A 26,780-nucleotide genomic window follows, 5' to 3' on the forward strand; every position below is an offset into this window, starting at 1 on the left:
GGCTGCATGAGCTGGAGATAGTGGAGCACTATAGGGTGGACAATGACCTCCTACAGCAAATTGTTGAACTGTGCCAGTCACACCTGACACATCAAACTGACTGAGGGGAACCCATCCCATTGGATACCAAGGTATGTGTAGGCCGAGGAATACTAGCCACAGGTACCTCCCAAAGCTCAACTGGGGATATCATGGGGATCTCACAGGCATCAGCATCCAGAGTATTCCACCAATTCCAGGATGCCATGTCAGCACATGCCAGTGAGCACGTATATTTCCTAAACACCCGTGAGGTGTTGCCCAGCAATATGCGTCTCTTCCACCAAATAGCAGAATACCCTGAGGTAGTGGGTGCTATAGAGTGCATGCACATACACATCAAAGCACCATCTGGTGATCAGGGTAGGGCCTACATCAACTGCAGGGGAATCCCCTCCATCAGCTGCCAGGTTGTCTGTGATGCTCAGGGCATTATAAGAAATGTGTGTGCTGGCTCCCCTGGAAGCTGTGATGATTCCCACATATGGCATCTGACACAGCTGTACCAGAGATTTGCCACTGGGGACAGACTCTGCAGTCACCTAGTGGGGTATGCTGGATAACCACTGGAGCTGTGGCTGATGACACCCATCAGAAATGCACACACACCTGAACCAGAACATTATAATGAGGAACACGCACAGACCAGACTTATAATACAGCATGTGTTTGGGATGCTCAGGGGATGGTTCCGGTGTCTGGACACATCCGGTGGAGCCTTGCAGTACTCACCAGCTACATGTACCCAAATTATTATGGTATGTGCCATGCTAGACAATATGATTCTGCAGAAACAGCTGCAGCAGGAACAGCATGGGGCAGGGCCACACAGCCCCCCACCAATGCCAAGGCCTTCACAGGCACAGAGTGACTCAGATGAGGAACAACCTGAGCTTGCCCCAGTAGGCAGATGGAGGCAAGCCCAGTATGCCGAGGCTGTGGCAAAGAGAGAACACATAGCACATACACTGACACAGTAGGGACCCAGGGAATGACACCTCTCTCTGACTCGCACATACAGTAAAAGGGATGCCAAACATAACACTACCTGTGCACAACCATGTATAGGGAGAGTACTATGTGCATCCAACATAGGTAGCCACCCAGCACCATCCACAAGTCTGGCACACCCTCAAGGTAAGTCAATCAACCTACCAATTGCCAAATGGAGTAGAATGTGTTGTTACCTGTATCTATGGTATGGATGTGAGCATGCAAGAGAATTGGGTGGCTGAATGTGATGGCAGCAGACAGTAGACACCCATAGTGGCACCATGACATCTGTAACACATACTGGACTCAGCATAGTAGCCAGTACTATACAGGGTGACAAAACCCACTGCAGGAAATGTGCTGAGCAACATGTGTGTCCATATGACTCACATATACCAGTCAGGGTGGTTCACATGCCCAACAACAGTTTCAGCCAGCAGGACAGGTGTAGACAAACACAAACAGAGCCTGTGCTATGGCCACTGAATGATGGCAATGGTTAACCTCCCCCCCAGGCCTACACAGACAGACAACAGCAGGTCAGGCAGTGGGATGTTAATTCTGAAGAGTAGGAAGTCAGACACTAATATGTAGGGCAACCAAAGCTACGTTCTGTAGTACATTGGTATACCTCTAGTCAGCATGATAGGTAAGAATACAGAATGAAATGGAGTATTTGACATACCAGTACAGTCATAGCAAATGTGTACAAGTGTCAGGTGTGCCCCCCCATCCGACGTAGTAACGTATAACAGTCAGGTGTGCCCCCTAATCCTGTGTAGAATAGACATAGACAGGTGTGTCACCCCCCATCCTACGTAGTAATGTGATAACAGTTAGGTGTGCCCCCCAATCCTGTGTGGAAATGCAGTAATACTCAGGTGTGCCCCCCCATCCTATGTAGTAATGTCATAACAGGCAGGTGTGCCCCCCCAATCCTGTGTAGAAATGTAGAAATAGTCAGGTGTGCCCCCTGCTATGCAGAAATGTAGTAACAGTTAATGCTAAATGATCGATGGATACCCTGCAGAAACAGCATGCTACCTGTTGGTGTACAACACAAAGGTCAGCACTGCAGTACAAACTACCTGGACTCAATCCACACATTTAGTACAGACGGCCATACTGGGCATGCTCACACACTTAGAGAAATGAAGGCAATGTCAGGCAACAACATACTGAAAGGTCATACTGGGCATGCTCACACACTTAAACACATCAAGGCCATGTCTGCAAACACCAGTGGACCAGACATATCTTGCATTCGCTGTTGTTAGTGCAGACACCTGTCAGTATGCACCACTCATGCCTTGCACACACAGTGGATAGGAATACAGACATATATGTAAGGACAACGCACTATAATAAGCCAAATGTAGATGTACATAGCTGTGTGGAAGAGGGTGAGTGTGCCAAGGAGCCATCCAGGCCTGTCCCACCCAGCACACAGCCAAAGGGCCCCAAACACATGAGATTCAGATGTCACTCACTGCAGATACTAGCCACCAGTATATGTCAGCATTACAGACTATGCAGTGCACGTGCCAGCTGTGCAACATGACAAGGAATTAGTCATCTAGCAGCTGTATACACGTACCTGTGAAATATGTCCCGGTGTGTGCCTGCATGTGGTGTGTCAACCCCTAAATGAATGGGTTATGGCCCATGCACACACATTGCCCTCCCCATAGCCCTACTATGACAAGCCTGCTGAGGTCATCCACTGTGAAATACACCTTTGGGAGAGTTGTAGACCAGTAATCTCCATAGCATGTCCCATAATTGTGTACTGCTGTAGTGTGATAAACTAGTTAGGTAGGAGTTCTAATCCCAGACTTGGTAACTGTGTGTTTGCACGTGTGTCTGTCTGTCTCTGACTGTATAGACAGCAATGTTTTTAGGGTAGTCTTACTCCCTACAATTCAAATTCTCAACTTTGGCAAATCTGCTGATGTCATCCTCCTAGACATACACCTCTGGGAAAGTGGTAACCCAATAATCTCTGTAGTGTGTCCTGTAACTGCGTACTTCTGTAGTGTGATAAAGTAGTTAAGGTAGGTGTTCTACTCCCAGACATGGCAAGTGTTTGTGTGTGTGTCTGTCTGTGTAGAGAGCAATGCTTGTTAGGGTACTTACACTCCCTACAATTCATATGCTCAACTTTGGCAAGGCTGCTGATGTCATCCACCTAGAAATACACCTCTGGGAAGGTTGTAGCCCGATAATCACCACGGCATGTCCTATAACTGCGTACTACTGTAGTGTGGTAAATTAGTTAAGTAGCTGTTCTAATCTCAGACATGGCACGTTTGTGTGTGTCTGTCTGTGTAGAGAGCAATATTTTTTAGAGTAGTCACACTCCCTACAATTCAAATGTTCATCTTTGGCAAGGCTGCTGATGTCATCCACCTAGAAATACACCTCTGGGAAGGCTGCAGCCCAGTAATCTCTGTAGCATGTCCTGTAAGTGCGCACTGCTGCAGTGAGTGATAAATTAGCTAGATAGCTGTTCTAATCCCAGACATGGCAAGTGTCTGTGTGTGTTTCTGTCTGTATAGAGAGCAATGCTTTTTAGGGTACTCACACTCCCTACAATTCAAATGCTCATCTTTGGCAAGGTTTCTGATGTCATCCACTTAGAAATACACCTCTGGGAAGGATGCAGCCCAGTAATCTCCATATCAAGTCCTGTAACTGCATACTGCTGTAGTGTAATACAAAACTCTGGCAGGGTTCTATACCCACCCATGGCAGTTCTGGATGTTTTGTGTATGTTTCAATGTCTGTGAAGGGAGGAAGGCATTTTAGGCTAGTCACACTCAGTACATTTCAAATGTCCTACTTTTGCAATCCTGCTGATGCCATTCATTGTGAAATACACCTTTGGGGAAGGAGTTCTCTGGTAATCCACTTGGTGCGTCCCACAACAGTCCTATAATATATGGAGAGCAATGCTGTAGTGTGATATGGACCTCTGTTAGGGTTTCTATACCCACACATGTTGGTTGTGGATGTTTTGTGTGCATTTCAATGTCTGTGCAGTGAGCAATGCATTTTAGGCTAGTCACACTCACGACAAGTTGAATGTCCTACTTTGCCAATCCTGTTGTCATACAATGTGATATACACATTTGGAGAAGAAATACTCCAATAATCTCCATGGCGCATACTGTAACTGCATAGTGCTGAAGTGTAATAAACTAGTTAGGTAGGAGTTCTACTCCCAGACATGACAGGGATGTGTGTGTGTGTGTGTGTGTGTGTGTGTGTGTGTGTGTGTGTGTGTGTGTGTGTGTGTGTGTGTGTGTGTGTGTGTGTAATTCGTATCCTGTGTGGAGGTGGGTATGAGTGTGTGATACCCGGGCCCAATGATGGCCCTAGTATATATCACAATGTCAGTCATACAGGGATAACAGATGTGAAATAGCCGAGAGGCAGGGGTGCAAATCCATACCCATAAGTGACATCAAGGCTAGGCAATCACAGTTAGCAACCCCAGTATTACTCAGAGCACACTCTCAACCCATGTCCCATACACACACTCACATGCCTAGGCAACAGCTAATATGTGGGTAACGCACTGCATATTGGCCACTGATAGTAAATATGGAGTGATTGCAGTGAGCTACAGAGAGCATGGCACCCTGTCCATCTGTCCAATAGGCACGTACATGTAGACAGTGCACATACTCCGTGTTCCCCACTGGACACCTGCAACACCTGTGGTGCCATCACATGTGACCCACAAAGGACATACCATGCCTGAAAACATGCCCTGCATGGACAGATGCCACTGACACCAGGGAATACCATTAGCATGCTATCAATGTAGGTGAAGGGTAAACCTGCAGTCCATTTTCAGTTCCCACCACAGGTGGCCAGGACTTGCACATCTGATGATAATCTGTGTACACAACATGGGCCATATACCCCTGGTACAGTTCCGCATGTCACTGTACATGCATGTGGGAGGTGTGCATATCCCAGACACCATGGACTAAGGAACACATACATGGCAAGTGATGCACAGCATTGGCCACACAAAATAGTCACCCAGGTGACTGGATGTGGGATACAATACCCACCTGTATGGGCAAATGCAGAAACTACAGCCCTGAGACACAATGCTGACCATTGTTATGTGGCCTGATGCGAAGGTATACTCATCACCTAGGCTTGCATTGCCATCTGGCCAGTTGGCACCACACAACCCTGCAGAAATGTACCCATGCATGTCAGTACTGGCACCCTGTGTGTTTGTGTGTGTGTTGTATGATGTGTATGATCACATCCATACTCACCACAACCCCCATTGGCTGTCTGATGTCAGACAGCTCCTCATACCCTTTGCCCATATTACCTGTGTATGACCCCTGTGGTGCATGTGATACCTGCACAGTAATGTGTTGTGGCAATCTTACTACTGATGGGTTGTATTGCTGGCCCTGCCAAGTGTGTCAAAGTGGGTGCATCCCTGTGAGAATGTGGCTGTGTTTACACTGGCACCTGTACATGTGGACAGGCATATGTACTCCACCTACCATATAGCTATCATATCCCTGTTGCATATGTCACTCACCATCACATATATGTTCTGTGGGCTCCACAACATGTAACCTATGTGGTGCATCCAATAACTGCATAGAAATGTGATAGCACTACATAGTCATCAGGGGTTTGATAACCAGTGCTGGTAGGTGTGTGACACAAACATGCTTAGATTTTACTCTCCCACCCCTGCCTGACTTGTCTTTGCCTCTGTCTGCCTCTTTCACTCTCTCTCTGGTGGATGTGGAGACCTACACCTGCTTTGCTTAGGAAGTAGCATGTGTATTTTAAGTGATGCTCATGATCAGCTGATGGCCTCTGCATTAATTGCCGCCCTCCCCTAGTTGATTTCATGTGGAACAGCTGTGGTAACATTCCCATAGCCAATGGCATGGAAACACACTCCAATATCTAGGAACATCATGTTGGTGTTGGCCCTTTTCATTCACTGTGAGCAGGAACTAGATCTGTTGTTTGGCAAACAGCATCTGAGATGGATTGGGGATTTACCTCTAACAACATACACTGTGGAAACAGGGCAACACACAGAAGGGGATGTGTCTGACCTGACTACAGACTGTAAGTGCTGCTATACTGCATGTGGAGTAATGTTGGTTTAACAGTGTGTGTAGATATGGCTGCCCTAGATGTTTTAATACCTGCCATGTCAGTTCTATGTTTATGAGGAATCCACATCTGCAGTGTCATCTGCAGACTGGGCAGTGTGTTGTGCCCTTGGTTTCATGTGTTACCCACAGAGCATGTATCTGTGAACTGCAGAAGGTAGTGTGAGGATTGCAGTCTGCAGATGGTGAAAGCTGTGGCAGTTACTGACTTCATATCCCTCATATGATGCAACAAACCCTGTTACAACAGTAAATGTATGAGGTTATCACAGCAACATGTCAATATTGGCCCTGTGTATGTGCTTCCAGCCACAAATCTTTCAACCTTTGTACATATGTTGTGCATTAAGAGGTGAATATGTGCTGTACGCCATCATTAGTGTCATCATATCTGATAACAAGGCAGTGAGATATCAGACTGCTACACATGTTATGTACAGTAGAGGTTATATTTGATGACATAACCTAGACATTCTGTGGACATTTGTACAGTACTGAGGTCTGTGTACCTATGATGAATGTCGACAGTGTGTGCATTGTTAATATTTACTTTAGCCTGTGTACAGACTGTGGTAGATGTCATTGTTATAGGTCCTGTCCTACCTGATGTTACATGCTGCTCCACTGTATGTTACCGTACTGGCTTACATGTTTGTAAGGCCATACACACACATGTCCCCTACCACAGACAGCCAGCAAACCAAACTGTGTAGCAGCCCAGTATATGTAGGGTTAGTCTGTGAGTGGCACATATGAGGATGGTGTTGAACAGATAGTCCATATACTGTAATATTATGCTAGCTTACCATATGTGGGTGTGGCTGTGTTCACATTGGTTGTGGTTATGCACTTTCACACAGGTGTATCTTACCCTGTGCTGTGACATGCCTGCAGAGCCTGCTATATATGCAAGTACATGTGCATTCCCCCATAGGAGATGTAGGTCAGTGTTGAGCCAGTCTGCCTGCAGCGGGCATTTTTCCCAATTTAAAATTTTTGTGTACTGCTGTAGTGTGATAAACTAGTTAGGTAGGAGTTCTAATCCCAGACTTGGTAACTGTGTGTTTGCACGTGTGTCTGTCTGTCTCTGACTGTATAGAGAGCAATGTTTTTAGGGTAGTCTCACTCCCTACAATTCAAATTCTCAACTTTGGCAAGGCTGATGATGTCATCCTCCTAGACATACACCTCTGGGAAAGTGGAAACCCAATAATCTCTGCAGTGCGTCCTGTAACTGCGTACTTCTGTAATGTGATAAAGTAGTTAAGTTAGGTGTTCTACTCCCAGACATGGCAAGTCTTTGTGTGTGTGTCTGTCTGTGTAGAGAGCAATGCTTGTTAGGGTACTTACACTCCCTACAATTCATTTGCACAACTTTGGCAAGGCTGCTGATGTCATCCACCTAGAAATACACCTCTGGGAAGGTTGTAGCCCGATAATCACCGCAGCATGTCCTATAACTGCGTACTACTGTAGTGTGGTAAATTAGTTAAGTAGCTGTTCTAATCTCAGACATGACACGTTTGTGTGTGTCTGTCTGTGTAGAGAGCAATATTTTTTAGAGTAGTCACACTCCCTACAATTCAAATGCTCATCTTTGGCAAGGCTGCTGATGTCATCCACCTAGAAATACACCTCTGGGAAGGCTGCAGCCCAGTAATCTCTGTAGCATGTCCTGTAAGTGTGCACTGCTGCAGTGAGTGATAAATTAGCTAGATAGCTGTTCTAATCCCAGACATGGCAAGTGTCTGTGTGTGTTTCTGTCTGTATAGAGATCAATGCTTTTTAGGGTACTCACACTCCCTACAATTCAAATGCTCATCTTTGGCAAGGCTTCTGATGTCATCCACCTAGAAATACACCTCTGGGAAGGATGCAGCCCAGTAATCTCCGTATCAAGTCCTGTAACTGCATACTGCTGTAGTGTAATACAAAACTCTGGCAGGGTTCTATACCCACCCATGGCAGTTCTGGATGTTTTGTGTATGTTTCAATGTCTGTGAAGGGAGGAAGGCATTTTAGGCTAGTCACACTCAGTACATTTCAAATATCCTACTTTTGCAATCCTGCTGATGTCATTCATTGTGAAATACACCTTTGGGGAAGGAGTTCTCTGGTAATCCACATGGTGCGTCCCACAACAGTCCTATAATATATGGAGAGCAATGCTGTAGTGTGATATGGACCTCTGTTAGGGTTTCTATACCCACACATGTTGGTTGTGGATGTTTTGTGTGCATTTCAATGTCTGTGCAGTGAGCAATGCATTTTAGGCTAGTCACACTCACAACAAGTTGAATGTCCTATTTTGCCAATCCTGTTGTCATCCAATGTGATATACACCTTTGGAGAAGAAATACTCCAATAATCTCCGTGGCGCATACTGTAACTGCATAGTGCTGAAGTGTAATAAACTAGTTAGGTAGGAGTTCTACTCCCAGACATGACAGGGATGCGTGTGTGTGTGTGTGTGTGTGTGTGTGTGTGTGTGTGTGTGTGTGTGTGTGTGTGTGTGTGTGTGTGTGTGTGTATGTAACTCGTATCCTGTGTGGAGGTGGGTATGAGTGTGTGATACCCGGGCCCAATGATGGCCCTAGTGTATATCACAATGTCAACTATACAGGGATAACAGATGTGAAATAGCCGAGAGGCAGGGGTGCAAATCCATACCCATAAGTGACATCAAGGCCAGGCAATCACAGTTAGTAACCCCAGTATTACTCAGAGCACACTCTCAACCCATGTCCTATACACACACTCACATGCCTAGGCAACAGCTAATATGTGGGTAGCGCACTGCATATTGGCCACTGATAGTAAATATGGAGTGATTGCAGTGAGCTACAGAGGGCATGGCACCCTGTCCATCTGTCCAATAGGCACGTACATGTAGACAGTGCACATTCCCTATGTTCCCCACTGGACAGCTGCAACACCTGTGGTGCCATCACGTGACCCACAAAGGACATACCATGCCTGAAAACATGCCCTGCATGGACAGATGCCACTGACACCAGGGAATACCGTTAGCATGTTATCAATGTAGGTGAATGGTAAACGTGCAGTCCATTTTCAGTTTCCACCACAGGTGGCCAGGACTTGCACATCTGATGATAATCTGTGTACACAACATGGGCCATATACCCCAGGTACAGTTCCACATGTCACTGTACATGCATGTGGGAGGTGTGCATATCCCAGACACCATGGACTAAGGAACACATACATGGCAAGTGATGCACAGCATTGGCCACACAAAATAGTCACCCAGGTGACTGTATGTGGGATACAATACCCACCTGTATGGGCAAATGCAGAAATTACAGCCCTGAGCCACAATGCTGACCATTGTCATGTGGCCTGATGCAAATGTATACCCATCACCTAGGCTTGCATTGCCATCTGGCCAGTTGGCACCACACATCCCTGCAGAAATGTACCCATGCATGTCAGTACTGGCACCCTGTGTGCTTGTGTGTGATTTGTATGATGTGTATGATTGCATCCATACTCACCACAACCCCCATTGGCTGTCTGATGTCAGACAGCTCCTCATACCCTTTGCCCATATTAACTGTGTATGACCCCTGTGGTGCATGTGATACCTGCACAGTAATGTGTTGTGGCAATCTTACTAGTGATGGGTTGTATTGCTGGCCCTGCCAAGTGTGTCAAAGTGGGTGCATCCCTGTGAGAATGTGGCTGTGTTTACACTGGCACCTGTACATGTGGACAGGCATATGTACTCCACCTACCATATAGCTATCATAACCCTGTTGCATATGTCACTCACCATCACATATATGTTTGGTGGGCGCCACAACATGTAACCTATGTGGCGCATCCAATAACTGCATAGAAATGTGATAGCACTACATAGTCATCAGGGGTTTGATAACCAGTGCTGGTAGGTGTGTGACACAAACACGCTTAGATTTTACTCTCCCACCCCTGCCTGACTTGTCTTTGCCTCTGTCTGCCTCTTTCACTCTCTCTCTGGTGGATGTGGAGACCTACACCTGCTTTGCTTAGGAAGTAGCATGTGTATTTTAAGTGATGCTCAAGATCAGCTGATGGCCTCTGCATGAATTGCAGCCCTTCCCTAGTTGATTTCATGTGGAACAGCTGTGGTAACATTTCCATAGCCAATTGCATGGAAACACACTCCAATATCTAGGAACATCATGTTGGTGTTGGCCCTTTTCATTCACTGTGAGCAGGAACTAGATCTGTTGTTTGGCAAACAGCATCTCAGATGGATTGGAGATTTACCTCTAACAACATACACTGCGGAAACAGGGCAACACACAGGAGGGGATGTGTCTGACCTGACTACAGACTGTAAGTGCTGCTATACTGCATGTGGAGTAATGTTGGTTTAACAGTGTGTGTGTAGATATGGCTGCCCTAGATGTTTTAATACCTGCCATGTCAGTTCTATGTTTATGAGGAATCCACATCTGCAGTGTCATCTGCAGACTGGGCAGTGTGTTGTGCCCTTGGTTTCATGTGTTACCCACAGAGCATGTATCTGTGAACTGCAGAAGGTAGTGTGAGGATTGCAGTCTGTAGATGGTGAAAGCTGTGGCAGTTACTGACTTCATATCCCTCATAGGACATATGATGCAACAAACCCTGTTACAACAGTAAATGTATGAGGTTATCACAGCAACATGTCAATATTGGCCCTGTGTATGTGCTTCCAGCCACAACTCTTTCAACCTCTGTACATATGTCGTGCATTAAGAGGTGCATATGTGCTGTACACCATCATTAGTGTCATCATATCTGATAACAAGCCAGTGAGATATCAGACTGCTACACATGTTATGTACAGTAGAGGTTATATTTGATAACATAACCTGGACATTCTGTGGACATTTGTACAGTACTGAGGTCTGTTTACCTATGATGAATGTCGACAGTGTGTGCATTGTTAATATTAACTGTAGCCTGTGTACAGACTGTGGTAGATGTCATTGTTATAGGTCCTGTCCTACCTGATGTTACATGCTGCTCCACTGTATGTTACCGTATTGGCTTACATGTTTGTAAGGCCATACACACACATGTCCCCTACCACAGACAGCCAGCAAACCAAACTGTGTAGCAGCCCAGTATATGTAGGGTTAGTCTGTGAGTGGCACATATGAGGATGGTGTTGAACAGATACTCCATATACTGTAATATTATGTTAGCTTACCATATGTGGGTGTGGCTGTGTTCACATTGGTTGTGGTTATGCACTTTCACACAGGTGTATCTTACCCTGTGCTGTGACATGCCTGCAGAGCCTGCTATATATGCAGGTACATGTGCATTCCCCCATAGGAGATGTAGGTCAGTGTTGAGCCAGTCTGCCTGCAGCCTGCACAGTGCATTGTAACATGCCTAGCAGCTTAGTGTACTTACCCAGTGAGATGTCATGTGCAGATACTTGTCAGATGTACTGCTGCTGGGCCTCCCTTAACAGTCATGTATGTCAGACAGAGCAGTGGGATGCTGTACAGAAGTATGTCAATATCTAGTGGGTAGTATGTGGCCATGGCACCCCTGTACCAGTGGTTATTATGTGCCAGGTCAGACAGGAGGGTGTGAATGCATAACCTACGGTGGCATATGTATACCATTCATTATGTGTTATACCCATTTACATAGCTGTAAGCATCCATATTGTCAGGCATGGTACACATGTTTTGCATTAAGGGGTTCTGTGTATACCTCTGGACTGTACAGAGTGTTGGAGAATGTCCACATATATTGGCCAATATCTCTGCTGCAGTCCACAGGGTCATTACGTGCTAGCAGTAGTACTTTACTATGATGTCCTTAGGATGTCTATCTGTAGCCAATGGCACACATGTGGAAAGCAGATGTGACCTCCCAGACATACCATGTCTGTGAAGCCAATCCCATTGACAGTAGCAATAGTCTACTAATATGCCTGCTATAAATACCTGACATCCCCTTGCACTATAAAGTTGGGACTATAGGGGCTGGGTTAGGGCTACACTCCATGTCCAGGACATATGGTGAAAATATATGTGCATATAATTATCCAGATATCTATATATATGATTACACATATACATATTGACATATATAGATGGGTATGTATATGTACATAGATATACATATACACACCAGATATATACATATACAGAGCAATATATGTCTACACATATACAGATAGTGATACATATGCACATATACGTATGGATATCTACAGATATATCAACAGTAGTAGGTATATCATAATAGATATGTATGCACATATAGCTATAGAAATCTATCTATCTATACACACATATATATATATATATATATATATATATATATATATATATATATATATATATATATATACCAACATAACTAGGCATATCTGTACACACAGGTTGTGCAAACAAATATAGCTATATACACATATATCTATATGTACATATATGTATATCTATATATACATATATGTATATATACATATATGTGTAGATATGTATACATATGTACGTACAAAAAGATGCACACATGGCCATATATATGTAGCACTATACAGATGTGTATACAGACATGTATATGAGTATACATGTGTATGTACATGTAGACATCTATACACCTATGATATGTATACAGCCATATTCCTGTCAATGAGTAAATGTCACGGTTGTGTATACCTCCCCACATGTACCTCACCATATGTATCTATGTGTACATTATGATAAAACAAAATATGTGATGCAATAGTCATATTAATAACAAGGACTACACAATCTAGGAAGTAAAGGCAATTATTCAATACTACTCAATATGTGTAATGACAGCTATATTAGTAAAACAGCAGCTATCTCCACAGTGGTCATGGCATCGTGGTTAAGTGTGGTGATGTCAGTGTAAAGGGTCCTGAGTTCAAGTCCTGCAAGAGATGTTCATTTTGTTGCTAGGCAGAACAATGGCTGTTGGATACAGAGTGGTTAAGGCAGTTTTATGCAATGTAAGCCCCACACATCAGTATCACGACATTGCTAGGTAGGGTCTAGTCCCAGTGTTGGCAAGTAACAGTGTGTGTGTATGTGGATGGGTCTACATCAGGTTGCAGGGTATACACGCCTCAGTGGGCCACCTGTCCATGTGGTACAGGCAATACCCGGTATACTAACCTGTGAAATGTGTTCAACTGTACCCCAGATATGTCACTGTCATGGTGTCAGCACAGTGACATACCACATTGTGAAATAAGACTGCAGACCATCCTCATGCTGACACATGTACACCTGCACCACACATGGATAACATTATGGAGACCACAACCAAGCAGTGTTACTAACAGCTAGAAGGCATCATTGCTGGATGGCTACACTACCTGCCAAATATGCCTCACACTCTACTCCCTACAACATGTTACACTGTAGGACTGTGGTACACTGGTGTACAGTCACCATGTGCATCAGAACCATATCAGCCTGTCCCTGCATCAATGGTATGGATGACAGGGATGGGGCACAGGTATCATCCTATGCACAGGGTGTGGTGTTGGTTTGCCAGAGGCCGAGGGTGGGCCATATATTTGACACACCATGTGTGTGGGTGAGGGGTGTACTCTGTGGAGCTGGCTGAGGTGATGTGGTGTGTGTAGGTATGAGGTTGCCCTAGATGTGTTTGCTTAGTGTGTGGGTATGTGTGCACACAGTTCTGCTATGTGGCTGCCCTACACAGGTGTTTATGGACAGCTGCAGACCATACCTGGCAGGGTGTGCAGTTCACTGCCGCTGGCCATGGACTGTGCCTGCCAGGGGTTCTGCGGGCACATCCAGGTACAGGCATTGAAGTGCTACTCTCACCTGCTGATGACATTTGTCCACTGGTACCAGGTCTCTCCTGGGACTGGCCAGGACTACGTCCACATGGCCTGCTGTGGTGTGGTGTGGACAGCACACCCCCCATGCTGCCAGGGCTGTTACTGCCACTATGGGAGCCCCTTGGTGTCCTAGCACACCCACACTGACAGCAAGCTGTTGGTGTTGCTGGCCCACGTCCACGCATGCCGCCACATCCCCACCACACATTGAAGCATGGACACACCACTGCGGATGAGGACCATCATCTCATCATGCCATCTATCTGCTTGCTTAGTAAAAGCACAGATGGCACCTGACAGTTCACGGAGGTTGTCGCTTACAGATGCGAGAGTAGTCCTCTGCAGCCTAAGGCCCTGTCTGGTGTAATGCTCAATACATGCCTGCACTGACATCACAGCCTGAAACATGCTTCTGCTGGTTGCAGCTATGTCGCCTATGCCAGGGGCATGATGTCCAGTGGCCCTACCATGAGCACCCTGGGGCATCTGACTGTGCGGCAACCTGCCAGACATCCGTCTATGCCTGCTGCGACTGGACACAGTAGTCATAGTTACCACACTTTCCTGTGCACTGCCACTGAATGACAGCTGTCCCTCTGCTACGGCCACTGGTGTGATGGTGTGTACAGACACTGTAACTGTGTGCATGGGTGGGGTGGCTAAAAGTGGGATGTCAAATGCTGGCGCAGTGTCAGCCCTTGACAATACCACCTGTGCCTCAACATTATTATCATCATCAGTGTCTGTATGGACACCTACATCAGATTGGATGCAAAAGGGACCTGGTACCACCTCGCCACCTGTGGGGGAAAACAATAAATGCAGTTTAAAACCTGTACAGTATTGCCTAACAGTACACACACACACATACACACACATAAACACACACACACACACACACACACACACACACACACACACACACACACACACACACACACACACACACACACATCTCCATAATACCTACCTGTCCATGGCTTTACAGACAGTCCCACATATATGTCCATGTGTTACCCATTTCCTGCATCACACGTGTTAACATACACACATTGATACCACTCTTTAACATCACAGTCCTCTAAATGCTCACACAAGTGGCCACAACACAAGGCCTGTTGCTATTTTACCTGCCTGACTTGTGTGTAGTGGATTTACATGGCCTCAATGCTGTCATACAGTATGCACCCTCTGTATGGCCAGAATGATGTGCATGGCCCCTATATGTGAGGACTACTATGTTGTATCCATACTAGCTCCCACTGGTGTGTCATGTATATGTAATGCTCAGTACATGCCAGATATGCTGCTCCATCGTCCTATTATGTGTCAGCTGTAATATTTGGATACACTCCTTGGTGTTGACTATTACTTCCCCAATGCATCTGTAGAGCTGCATACGTGAGTTGTAGGTGACCTCTCTGCTGACTGCAATATTAAGTATGTACCTGGAGTGAGAGATGCAATGCCTGTTCCATGCTACAGACCATATTATACTATTTGCTGTCCTGTGATTACATGACAGGTATTCCTGGTGTGTAATGTGGCAGTCCATGTCCATGTACTCCATGGTCCCAAAGGGTGGACGTGGACTACTGTTGTGAGTGTCAGTTGGTGGGAGCCTTGTTCCCTTTGTGCCCATATATGTTTGGTGGGCGCCACAACATGTAACCTATGTGGCGCATCCAATAACTGCATAGAAATGTGATAGCACTACATAGTCATCAGGGGTTTGATAACCAGTGCTGGTAGGTGTGTGACACAAACACGCTTAGATTTTACTCTCCCACCCCTGCCTGACTTGTCTTTGCCTCTGTCTGCCTCTTTCACTCTCTCTCTGGTGGATGTGGAGACCTACACCTGCTTTGCTTAGGAAGTAGCATGTGTATTTTAAGTGATGCTCAAGATCAGCTGATGGCCTCTGCATGAATTGCAGCCCTTCCCTAGTTGATTTCATGTGGAACAGCTGTGGTAACATTTCCATAGCCAATTGCATGGAAACACACTCCAATATCTAGGAACATCATGTTGGTGTTGGCCCTTTTCATTCACTGTGAGCAGGAACTAGATCTGTTGTTTGGCAAACAGCATCTCAGATGGATTGGAGATTTACCTCTAACAACATACACTGCGGAAACAGGGCAACACACAGGAGGGGATGTGTCTGACCTGACTACAGACTGTAAGTGCTGCTATACTGCATGTGGAGTAATGTTGGTTTAACAGTGTGTGTAGATATGGCTGCCCTAGATGTTTTAATACCTGCCATGTCAGTTCTATGTTTATGAGGAATCCACATCTGCAGTGTCATCTGCAGACTGGGCAGTGTGTTGTGCCCTTGGTTTCATGTGTTACCCACAGAGCATGTATCTGTGAACTGCAGAAGGTAGTGTGAGGATTGCAGTCTGTAGATGGTGAAAGCTGTGGCAGTTACTGACTTCATATCCCTCATAGGACATATGATGCAACAAACCCTGTTACAACAGTAAATGTATGAGGTTATCACAGCAACATGTCAATATTGGCCCTGTGTATGTGCTTCCAGCCACAACTCTTTCAACCTCTGTACATATGTCGTGCATTAAGAGGTGCATATGTGCTGTACACCATCATTAGTGTCATCATATCTGATAACAAGCCAGTGAGATATCAGACTGCTACACATGTTATGTACAGTAGAGGTTATATTTGATAACATAACCTGGACATTCTGTGGACATTTGTACAGTACTGAGGTCTGTGTACCTATGATGAATGTCGACAGTGTGTGCATTGTTAATATTAACTGTAGCCTGTGTACAGACTGTGGTAGATGTCATTGTTATAGGTCCTGTCCTACCTGATGTTACATGCTGCTCCACTGTATGTTACCGTATTGGCTTACATGTTTGTAAGGCCATACACACACATGTCCCCTACCACAGACAGCCAGCAAACCAAACTGTGTAGCAGCCCAGTATATGTAGGGTTAGTCTGTGAGTGGCACATATGAGGATGGTGTTGAACAGATACTCCATATACTGTAATATTATGTTAGCTTACCATATGTGGGTGTGGCTGTGTTCACATTGGTTGTGGTTATGCACTTTCACACAGGTGTATCTTACCCTGTGCTGTGACATGCCTGCAGAGCCTGCTATATATGCAGGTACATGTGCATTCCCCCATAGGAGATGTAGGTCAGTGTTGAGCCAGTCTGCCTGCAGCCTGCACAGTGCATTGTAACATGCCTAGCAGCTTAGTGTACTTACCCAGTGAGATGTCATGTGCAGATACTTGTCAGATGTACTGCTGCTGGGCCTCCCTTAACAGTCATGTATGTCAGACAGAGCAGTGGGATGCTGTACAGAAGTATGTCAATATCTAGTGGGTAGTATGTGGCCATGGCACCCCTGTACCAGTGGTTATTATGTGCCAGGTCAGACAGGAGGGTGTGAATGCATAACCTACGGTGGCATATGTATACCATTCATTATGTGTTATACCCATTTACATAGCTGTAAGCATCCATATTGTCAGGCATGGTACACATGTTTTGCATTAAGGGGTTCTGTGTATACCTCTGGACTGTACAGAGTGTTGGAGAATGTCCACATATATTGGCCAATATCTCTGCTGCAGTCCACAGGGTCATTACGTGCTAGCAGTAGTACTTTACTATGATGTCCTTAGGATGTCTATCTGTAGCCAATGGCACACATGTGGAAAGCAGATGTGACCTCCCAGACACACCATGTCTGTGAAGCCAATCCCATTGACAGTAGCAATAGTCTACTAATATGCCTGCTATAAATACCTGACATCCCCTTGCACTATGAAGTTGGGACTATAGGGGCTGGGCTAGGGCTACACTCCATGTCCGGGACATATGGTGAAAATATATGTGCATATAATTATCCAGATATCTATATATATGATTACACATATACATATTGACATATATAGATGGGTATGTATATGTACATAGATATACATATACACACCCAGATATATACATATACAGAGCAATATATGTCTACACATATACAGATAGTGATACATATGCACATATACGTATGGATATTTACAGATATATCAACAGTAGTAGGTATATCATAATAGATATGTATGCACATATAGCTATAGAAATCTATCTATCTATACATATATATATATATATATATATATATATATATATATATATATACCAACATAACTAGGCATATCTGTACACACAGGTTGTGCAAACAAATATAGCTATATACACATATATCTATATGTACATATATGTATATCTATATATACATATATGTATATATACATATATGTGTAGATATGTATACATATGTACGTACAAAAAGATGCACACATGGCCATATATATGTAGCACTATACAGATGTGTATACAGACATGTATATGAGTATACATGTGTATGTACATGTAGACATCTATACACCTATGATATGTATACAGCCATATTCCTGTCAATGAGTAAATGTCACGGTTGTGTATACCTCCCCACATGTACCTCACCATATGTATCTATGTGTACATTATGATAAAACAAAATATGTGATGCAATAGTCATATTAATAACAAGGACTACACAATCTAGGAAGTAAAGGCAATTATTCAATACTACTCAATATGTGTAATGACAGCTATATTAGTAAAACAGCAGCTATCTCCACAGTGGTCATGGCATCGTGGTTAAGTGTGGTGATGTCAGTGTAAAGGGTCCTGAGTTCAAGTCCTGCAAGAGATGTTCATTTTGTTGCTAGGCAGAACAAGGGCTGTTGGATACAGAGTGGTTAAGGCAGTTTTTATGCAATGTAAGCCCCACACATCAGTATCACGACATTGCTAGGTAGGGGTCTAGTCCCAGTGTTGGCAAGTAACAGTGTGTGTGTATGTGGATGGGTCTACATCAGGTTGCAGGGTATACACGCCTCAGTGGGCCACCTGTCCATGTGGTACAGGCAATACCCGGTATACTAACCTGTGAAATGTGTTCAACTGTACACCAGATATGTCACTGTCATGGTGTCAGCACAGTGACATACCACATTGTGAAATAAGACTGCAGACCATCCTCATGCTGACACATGTACACCTACCCCACACATGGATAACATTATGGAGACCACAACCAAGCAGTGTTACTAACAGCTAGAAGGCATCATTGCTGGATGGCTACACTACCTGCCAAATATGCCTCACACTCTACTCCCTACAACATGTTACACTGTAGGACTGTGGTACACTGGTGTACAGTCAACATGTGCATCAGAACCATATAGGCCTGTCCCTGCATCAATGGCATGGATGACAGGGATGGGGCACAGGTATCATCCTATGCACAGGGTGTGGTGTTGGTTTGCCAGAGGCCGAGGGTGGGCCATATATTTGACACACCATGTGTGTGGGTGAGGGGTGTACTCTGTGGAGCTGGCTGAGGTGATGTGGTGTGTGTAGGTATGAGGTTTCCCTAGGTGTGTTTGCTTAGTGTGTGGGTATGCGTGCACACAGTTCTGCTATGTGGCTGCCCTACACAGGTGTTTATGGACAGCTGCAGACCATACCTGGTAGGGTGTGCAGTTCACTGCCGCTGGCCATGGACTGTGCCTGCCAGGGGTTCTGCGGGCACATCCAGGTACAGGCATTGAAGTGCTACTCTCACCTGCTGATGACATTTGTCCACTGGTACCAGGTCTCTCCTGGGACTGGCCAGGACTACGTCCACATGGCCGGCTGTGGTGTGGTGTGGACAGCACACCCCCCATGCTGCCAGGGCTGTTACTGCCACTATGGGAGCCCCTTGGTGTCCTAGCACACCCACACTGACAGCAAGCTGTTGGTGTTGCTGGCCCACGTCCACGTGGGCGTCGCCGCATCCCCACCACACATTGAAGCATGGACACACCACTGCGGATGAGGGCCATCATCTCATCATGCCATCTATCTGCTTGCTCAGTAAAAGCACAGATGGCACCTGACAGTTCACGGAGGTTGTCGCTTACAGATGCGAGAGTAGTCCTCTGCAGCCTAAGGCCCTGTCTGGTGTAATGCTCAATACATGCCTGCACTGACATCACAGCCTGAAACATGCTTCTGCTGGTTGCAGCTATGTCGCCTATGCCAGGGGCATGATGTCCAGTGGCCCTACCATGAGCACCCTGGGGCATCTGACTGTGCGGCAACCTGCCAGACATCCGTCTATGCCTGCTGCGACTGGACACAGTAGTCATAGTTACCACACTTTCCTGTGCACTGCCACTGAATGACAGCTGTCCCTCTGCTACGGCCACTGGTGATGGGGTGTGTACAGACACTGTAACTGTGTGCATGGGTGGGGTGGCTAAAAGTGGGATGTCAAATGCTGGCGCAGTGTCAGCCCTTGACAATACCACCTGTGCCTCAACATTATTATCATCATCAGTGTCTGTATGGACACCTACATCAGATTGGATGCAAAAGGGACCTGGTACCACCTCGCCACCTGTGGGGGAAAACAATAAATGCAGTTTAAAACCTGTACAGCATTGCCTAACAGTACACACACACACATACACACACACACACACACACACACACACACACACACACACACACACACACACACACACACACACACACACACATCTCCATAATATCTACCTGTCCATGGCTTTACAGACAATCCCACATATATGTCCATGTGCTACCCATTTCCTAAATCACACTTGTTAACATACACACATTGATACCACTCTTTAACATCACAGTCCTCTAAATGCCCACACAAGTGGCCACAACACAAGGCCTGTTGCTATTTTACCTGCCTGACTTGTGTGTAGTGGATTTACATGGCCTCAATGCTGTCATTCAGTATGCACCCTTTGTATGGCCAGAATGATGTGCATGGCCCCTATATGTGTGGACTACTATGTTGTATCCATACTAGCTCCCACTAGTGTGTCATGTATATGTAATGCTCAGTACATGCCAGATACGCTGCTCCATCGTCCTATTATGTGTCAGCTGTAATATTTGGATACACTCCCTGGTGTTGACTATTACTTCCCCAATGCATCTGTAGAGCTGCATACATGGGTTGTAGGTGACCTCTCTGCTGACTGCAATATTAAGTATGTACCTGGAGTGAGAGATGCAATGCCTGTTCCATGCTACAGACCATATTATACTATTTGCTGTCCTGTGATTACATGACAGGTATTCCTGGTGTGTAATGTGGCAGTCCATGTCCATGTACTGCATGGTCCCAAAGGGTGGTAGAGCTGTATGAACACCCCACAATCACACATGTGCATACAGGGCCACACAAACATGCGCTCACGCATCATACATGCATCTACCTCCCACCACTTCACCAGACTGACCCTGCAGGCAAACTACCTAACCACCTGGATGAACACACACACACACACACACACACACACACACACACACACACACACACACACACACACACACACACACACACACACACACACACACATACACATACAGGTGAGGTTGCACAATTATCATACAAACAGTCCTCCTATTACCCATCTGCCAACATTCAGAACATATGGTACAGAATAGCATACAGTTCAGCTATAGTAAATACATGCTAGATGTATGTGCTGTGACTAGGTGATGCCCCTTCCCCTGGATACTACTGCACCCATGTACACAGTATTGCTGTGTACCTGTTCTGCAACCCTGCCATGTACTGTGCACCACAATTCACAGATGTACAATCCATTTCGGAATGTGTAGTACTGTGTCAGTTATGTCAGCTGTACCTCTCACAGCCCCTATGTGTTTCAGCAACACATACCCGGTATGATATGCGGACGGTTGTCATTGATCTGATGTCTGATTTACAGCTATCAGCATCAACAGACCATGTATGACCACTGCAGAAATGCTTACACTGACAGCCATCATAGCGTACTGTGGTTATGGGGGGTGTACACACCTTTATTGATTTTACACACACATCCTTGATCTGCCATGGGACCACAGCACCGCATATCTTAGCAGTACACAAGCCCAGTATGTCACATATGTCCTGTACATTCACATGCAGTGTCTATAGATTGTTTTAGGTGTGTGGCTGCTGACCGCATTGCATACACACCATGTGGACATATGTGTGCACACCCTTATTATGACGGATTATCACACCTCTTGTTGTGTGTACTACAGCAGTCACTGCTCCTGGCAGGGGTTTACCAACTTGGGCTTTCTGCAATTGCCAGTGTATGTTCAGTCTACCCTACACATGTCCCCCTATTCTGCATGACTGCAAGGTCTACTCATGTGCATATCCCATGGTGTTGACACAATGCCATTACTATTGCAGTGTGGGTAGGGTTATGGCTTCCACAGGTCCTGAACCTGACTATATGCAGATAGAGCTATTCCTACCATCCTTAGGCACCTTGCTGCAGTGCACTGATGTGTCATGCTGAGACACCCCCTCAGCTTTTATGCAGATGCATGACAGGTAGGCCCTACACATTTGTGTCACCTTGCAGTGTCCCATACACTGAACACCACACGTTGCAGCCTAGACCCAGCTGATAGTGTGGACTACTGTAATGCCTTATGCCATGGTGTATCTCTACAGCAGTTGGCATTGTCCTACAGGTATATACACTGGCGTTGCACTGTATATGGGTGTTGTTCAGAACATGTCACTACTGTAGGCCATGTCTACCAACAGTATGTTACTCCCTGTGGACACATTCTGCAATGACAGGATGTTAGTTGTCATGCAGGTGTATTACATACCCTTTCAATACCCCATCATGGTCGCCCCTGTGAGACCGTGCATTTTGCAGCAACAATATATGCACATGTACAGCATGCATTCATGGTAGGTGTGTTAGATGCGTGCATGGAATATACCATCATCATTACATGCCCAGTGTGTTGGCATGCATCTGCATAAGACATACTCACCAGCTACAGGCTGCTGCCTTATTGTTATCCCAGAGGGACCTACATAAGAGGGTGAGAGATGAAATGTCTGGACATTTGTTTATCACTACAATGCAGCAAAACACTATATCTATGACATGTCAGACATGCATGATCTAACTGCACCACTGCGGATATTTACACAACAGTGGTCTACTGATGTGCCCTGTGTCCTTACCTGCATGCTACCCGGCTGGTGTGTGGGTGACACCCACCTCTATGAAGGGATCCAGTGGTTGTTGGTGTTCCGGATGGGCAGGTGCCACGAGGCTGGCCAGGAGCTCCTCCACACATGTCAAGGGGGATGGATAGCATGAACCCCCCACCTGTGGTGAGATGATCCCCCCGGATGGTGGCAGCACGCTGACAGGCATTGCGAAACAGGTTGCTGCAATGATGCTGGACATGCTCATAACTGTGGTTATGCAGGCCAACATCATTGACCCTGTGAACTAGATTGTTCCATAGGGTGGTCCGCTCCTGTTGGTCATGGGCTGTCCTGCCAAAGAGAAGTTGGTAGTGCTGTACCAGGTGGTTGATGATAACCTCATTTTCATCCGTGAAATACATAGGTGACCTGCTGTGTGATATGTTACGTGAAAGACATGAAGATGGAAACAGGCCTGAGCAACTCATATGGCAAGGTTACCACATTTCGTAATACACATCCCTGTCACCCCCCCTACCATATCAGCTTCAACAGACTGTACACACAACTCATTAGGTATGGCTACAGCTTAACTACCATTTGCTCAGATTGTGTATTGTACCACACCTTCTGCTATGTGACTGTAGCCATGTCCCCTGTGTGGACACTAATAATGTTGGCCTGTTACAGACTATTCACTTGCATGCCATTGTCAGGGCCACTATGGTTACATATATGGCAGTGGTATGGCTGCTCTTAGATTGCTGCACATCTGACAGTCTGTGTTATTTGGGGGATCTATGCATGCTGTTGGACAAGTACCGGGATTGTGTATTATTCACTATTACTACCAACAAATGTTCTATAACAGTGACACAATAACATGTATATGTTCTATTGGCCAGTTGATCTGCCTTTCTACACCTATCTGACCAGGATACCTGGCCACATCACATGTGTGTGCCAACCTGGGGCCTCCTTGTGTACTGTTATAGCAATACCATCAGGTGGAACCACCCAGGGGATGTTGGCCCCCACAGGGCACACACCAACATGTTCCTGTCCCCTGAGCTCAGATCTAGGGTCTGTTTCATACTGGGCTCCGCAGACACATGAGGGATATGCTACATCAGTCTGAGGCACCCAGTACACATTCACACGAACAGCATGCTCCTCCTGCTCAGCCTCCAGACCAGGCACCTTCAGGACGTGGACTACTGTTGTGAGTGTCAGTTGGTGGGAGCCTTGTTCCCTTTGTGCCCATATTGGGGACCATGGGACATCCACATCACAGACCACACACACCATCCACTGTGTTTACCCATTACATGTGTCACATACCACCCCTATAGACTGTCCTCTATATCTACCAATCCTGACCACCTCCACGTGTGTATCTGCCATACTTCCCCATATTCCCATTGCATACTTCACAGATGGGGGCAATGTGGTGGTATGAAGGGACTAACGTGACATACCTGCCCATGGTGCACACACTGCCAGCTGTAGATATCTGTGTGTATTGCTATGTGTGCTGCTGCCTTGCACATAGCACACATCACTGTGGTAGTGATATAGGGGACATGTCTTTACATGCATAGATGTTTGTGTGTGTGTGTGTGTGTGTGTGTGTGTGTGTGTGTGTTTGTACATATGTAGACATGTGCATATATGTTTATATCTATATATGTGTAGATATATGTGAATTCATATATATGTGGGCCTATATATGTCTACACATGGGTATATGTATATTTCTGAACATACATGCTGATATACATTTATCTGTATATATAATATATGTGACATATGTACACATATGCATACCTATATGTGGGGTACATTCAGACATCAGCTCCACAATCTCACAACACCTTCCTGCACAGCTGCACTGTTCTGCCTTGCTACAACACAGACAGGTGCCACCTATGGACATGGCCTGAAATTAGTGGGTATATGTGAGACCTGTTTGCAGGTAACCCTATTACACACCTATTGCATTCTGGCATGCTACATTGCAGATTCACCTGAGTATCCTTCAAGTGGTGGTCCATGGCTCCCACATCCATCATAATGGCATTTTTTTCCACCACCAGCTATTGGCCATGTCATATACATATTTCCCATTACACAACACACACTATGACGGCTTACATCTTGTCTGTCAGTGCTGATCTGCACAGTTAACAGCTATGGCCCACTACCCACAGGGACAAACACTATTGTCCATAGCAGTTGTTCAGTTGAACACCATCACAACAACACCTAATGGCACATATAACTCATTCCACATCATCTATCACATTATGATGGACCATATACTACATTCCAATAGAAGTACATATACTTCACATACCTGTTGTGGGAATGATGTATTTATGAATGGCAGCTCCCTAAATGCCTGCATTTTCAGCTGTTACTTTGCTGAGTGTTTTTGTTTTCTGCTTTTGCTTGCTTGCTTTCTCTCTCTCTCTCTCTCTCTCTCTCTCCCTCTCTCTCCAGTGAATGGATTGAGCTGCTTGGGGTATATTGCAGCCTGGCTTTAGTAGGTGATGCACTTGATCAGGTGATGGCCTCTGCACCAATCGGTGTCCTACACTTGCTAACTGCATGCAGCTTGCTGTGTAGCACCTCCAATTGCCACTGTCATGGCAACCACCTACTATAAATCCTTAAATCATGTGAGCATGGTCCCTTTACCTTTCATGTGTGATGGATACCCTTCCTGTGTGTGGGCATCAGTGTTACAGACAGCAGGTAGCAATACCTCTTCCAGGGGAACCGTCACACTCAGGCCAGCTACATATTTGTAGGAGGTTCCAGAACTACAGACAGAGTATGAGTGGAGCTGTGTTATGCTTTGTATAGTACTGGTGTCACAGGGTGTGTGTGTACATACTAGTTTACCTTGGAATGCAGTCTGTCTGCATAGCTCTCAACTGTGGGCCTATCCTCTTGGTGGCCAGAGGTGTGCCTATCATGTTTTGTCTGTCCACCACGCAGGTCCTGTGTCAGATATTTCACTGGCATTGTGTGTGTTGAGTGCTATCAGTACATGACTACATCCATTTATGTTTCTAACCTCAATTCCCTGGGTAAGGGTATGTTGCAGACTATCCCATAATACCAGCGACTTGCTTAGTGTATGGCAACAGTTTTCCACATATGGGCCTGTGTTCCCACTTCTGTCTTCCACATACATACCAAGCTTTGCACATATGACATGCTGTCAGTGGTTGTTCTGCAGTGGGCTATGGGTATATTACACTGGTCCACTGCTGTTATATCCTGCACATATACGGTGGGGTTGGGGCCATATATGTGTGGGCTTCACCTACACAATACATGTGTGCCCTTATGCACTCCAGAGGCCAGTGTATGTAATAGTGGTATATGGCCCTGTATTATTGAGTCTGGGGGGTGCACCATAACTGGCCTAGGCCGTTACAAAATGTGGGGGTATCAGGGGTGAGGTGCCTTAAGGTATCTGGCTGCACAGTACCTTATACATCACCTATATTTACATTACTCACATAAATTGGCTTAATGCATGCCTACTGCCTCCTGCCATACAGACTGTTCTGTTTGTCAATGTGCTTGTGATGGTGTCAGTTATGC

Source organism: Protopterus annectens, chromosome 4.part0 (genome assembly GCF_019279795.1).
Source record: "Protopterus annectens isolate FY-2018-M chromosome 4.part0, PAN1.0, whole genome shotgun sequence".
Taxonomy (NCBI): Eukaryota; Metazoa; Chordata; order Ceratodontiformes; family Protopteridae; genus Protopterus; species Protopterus annectens.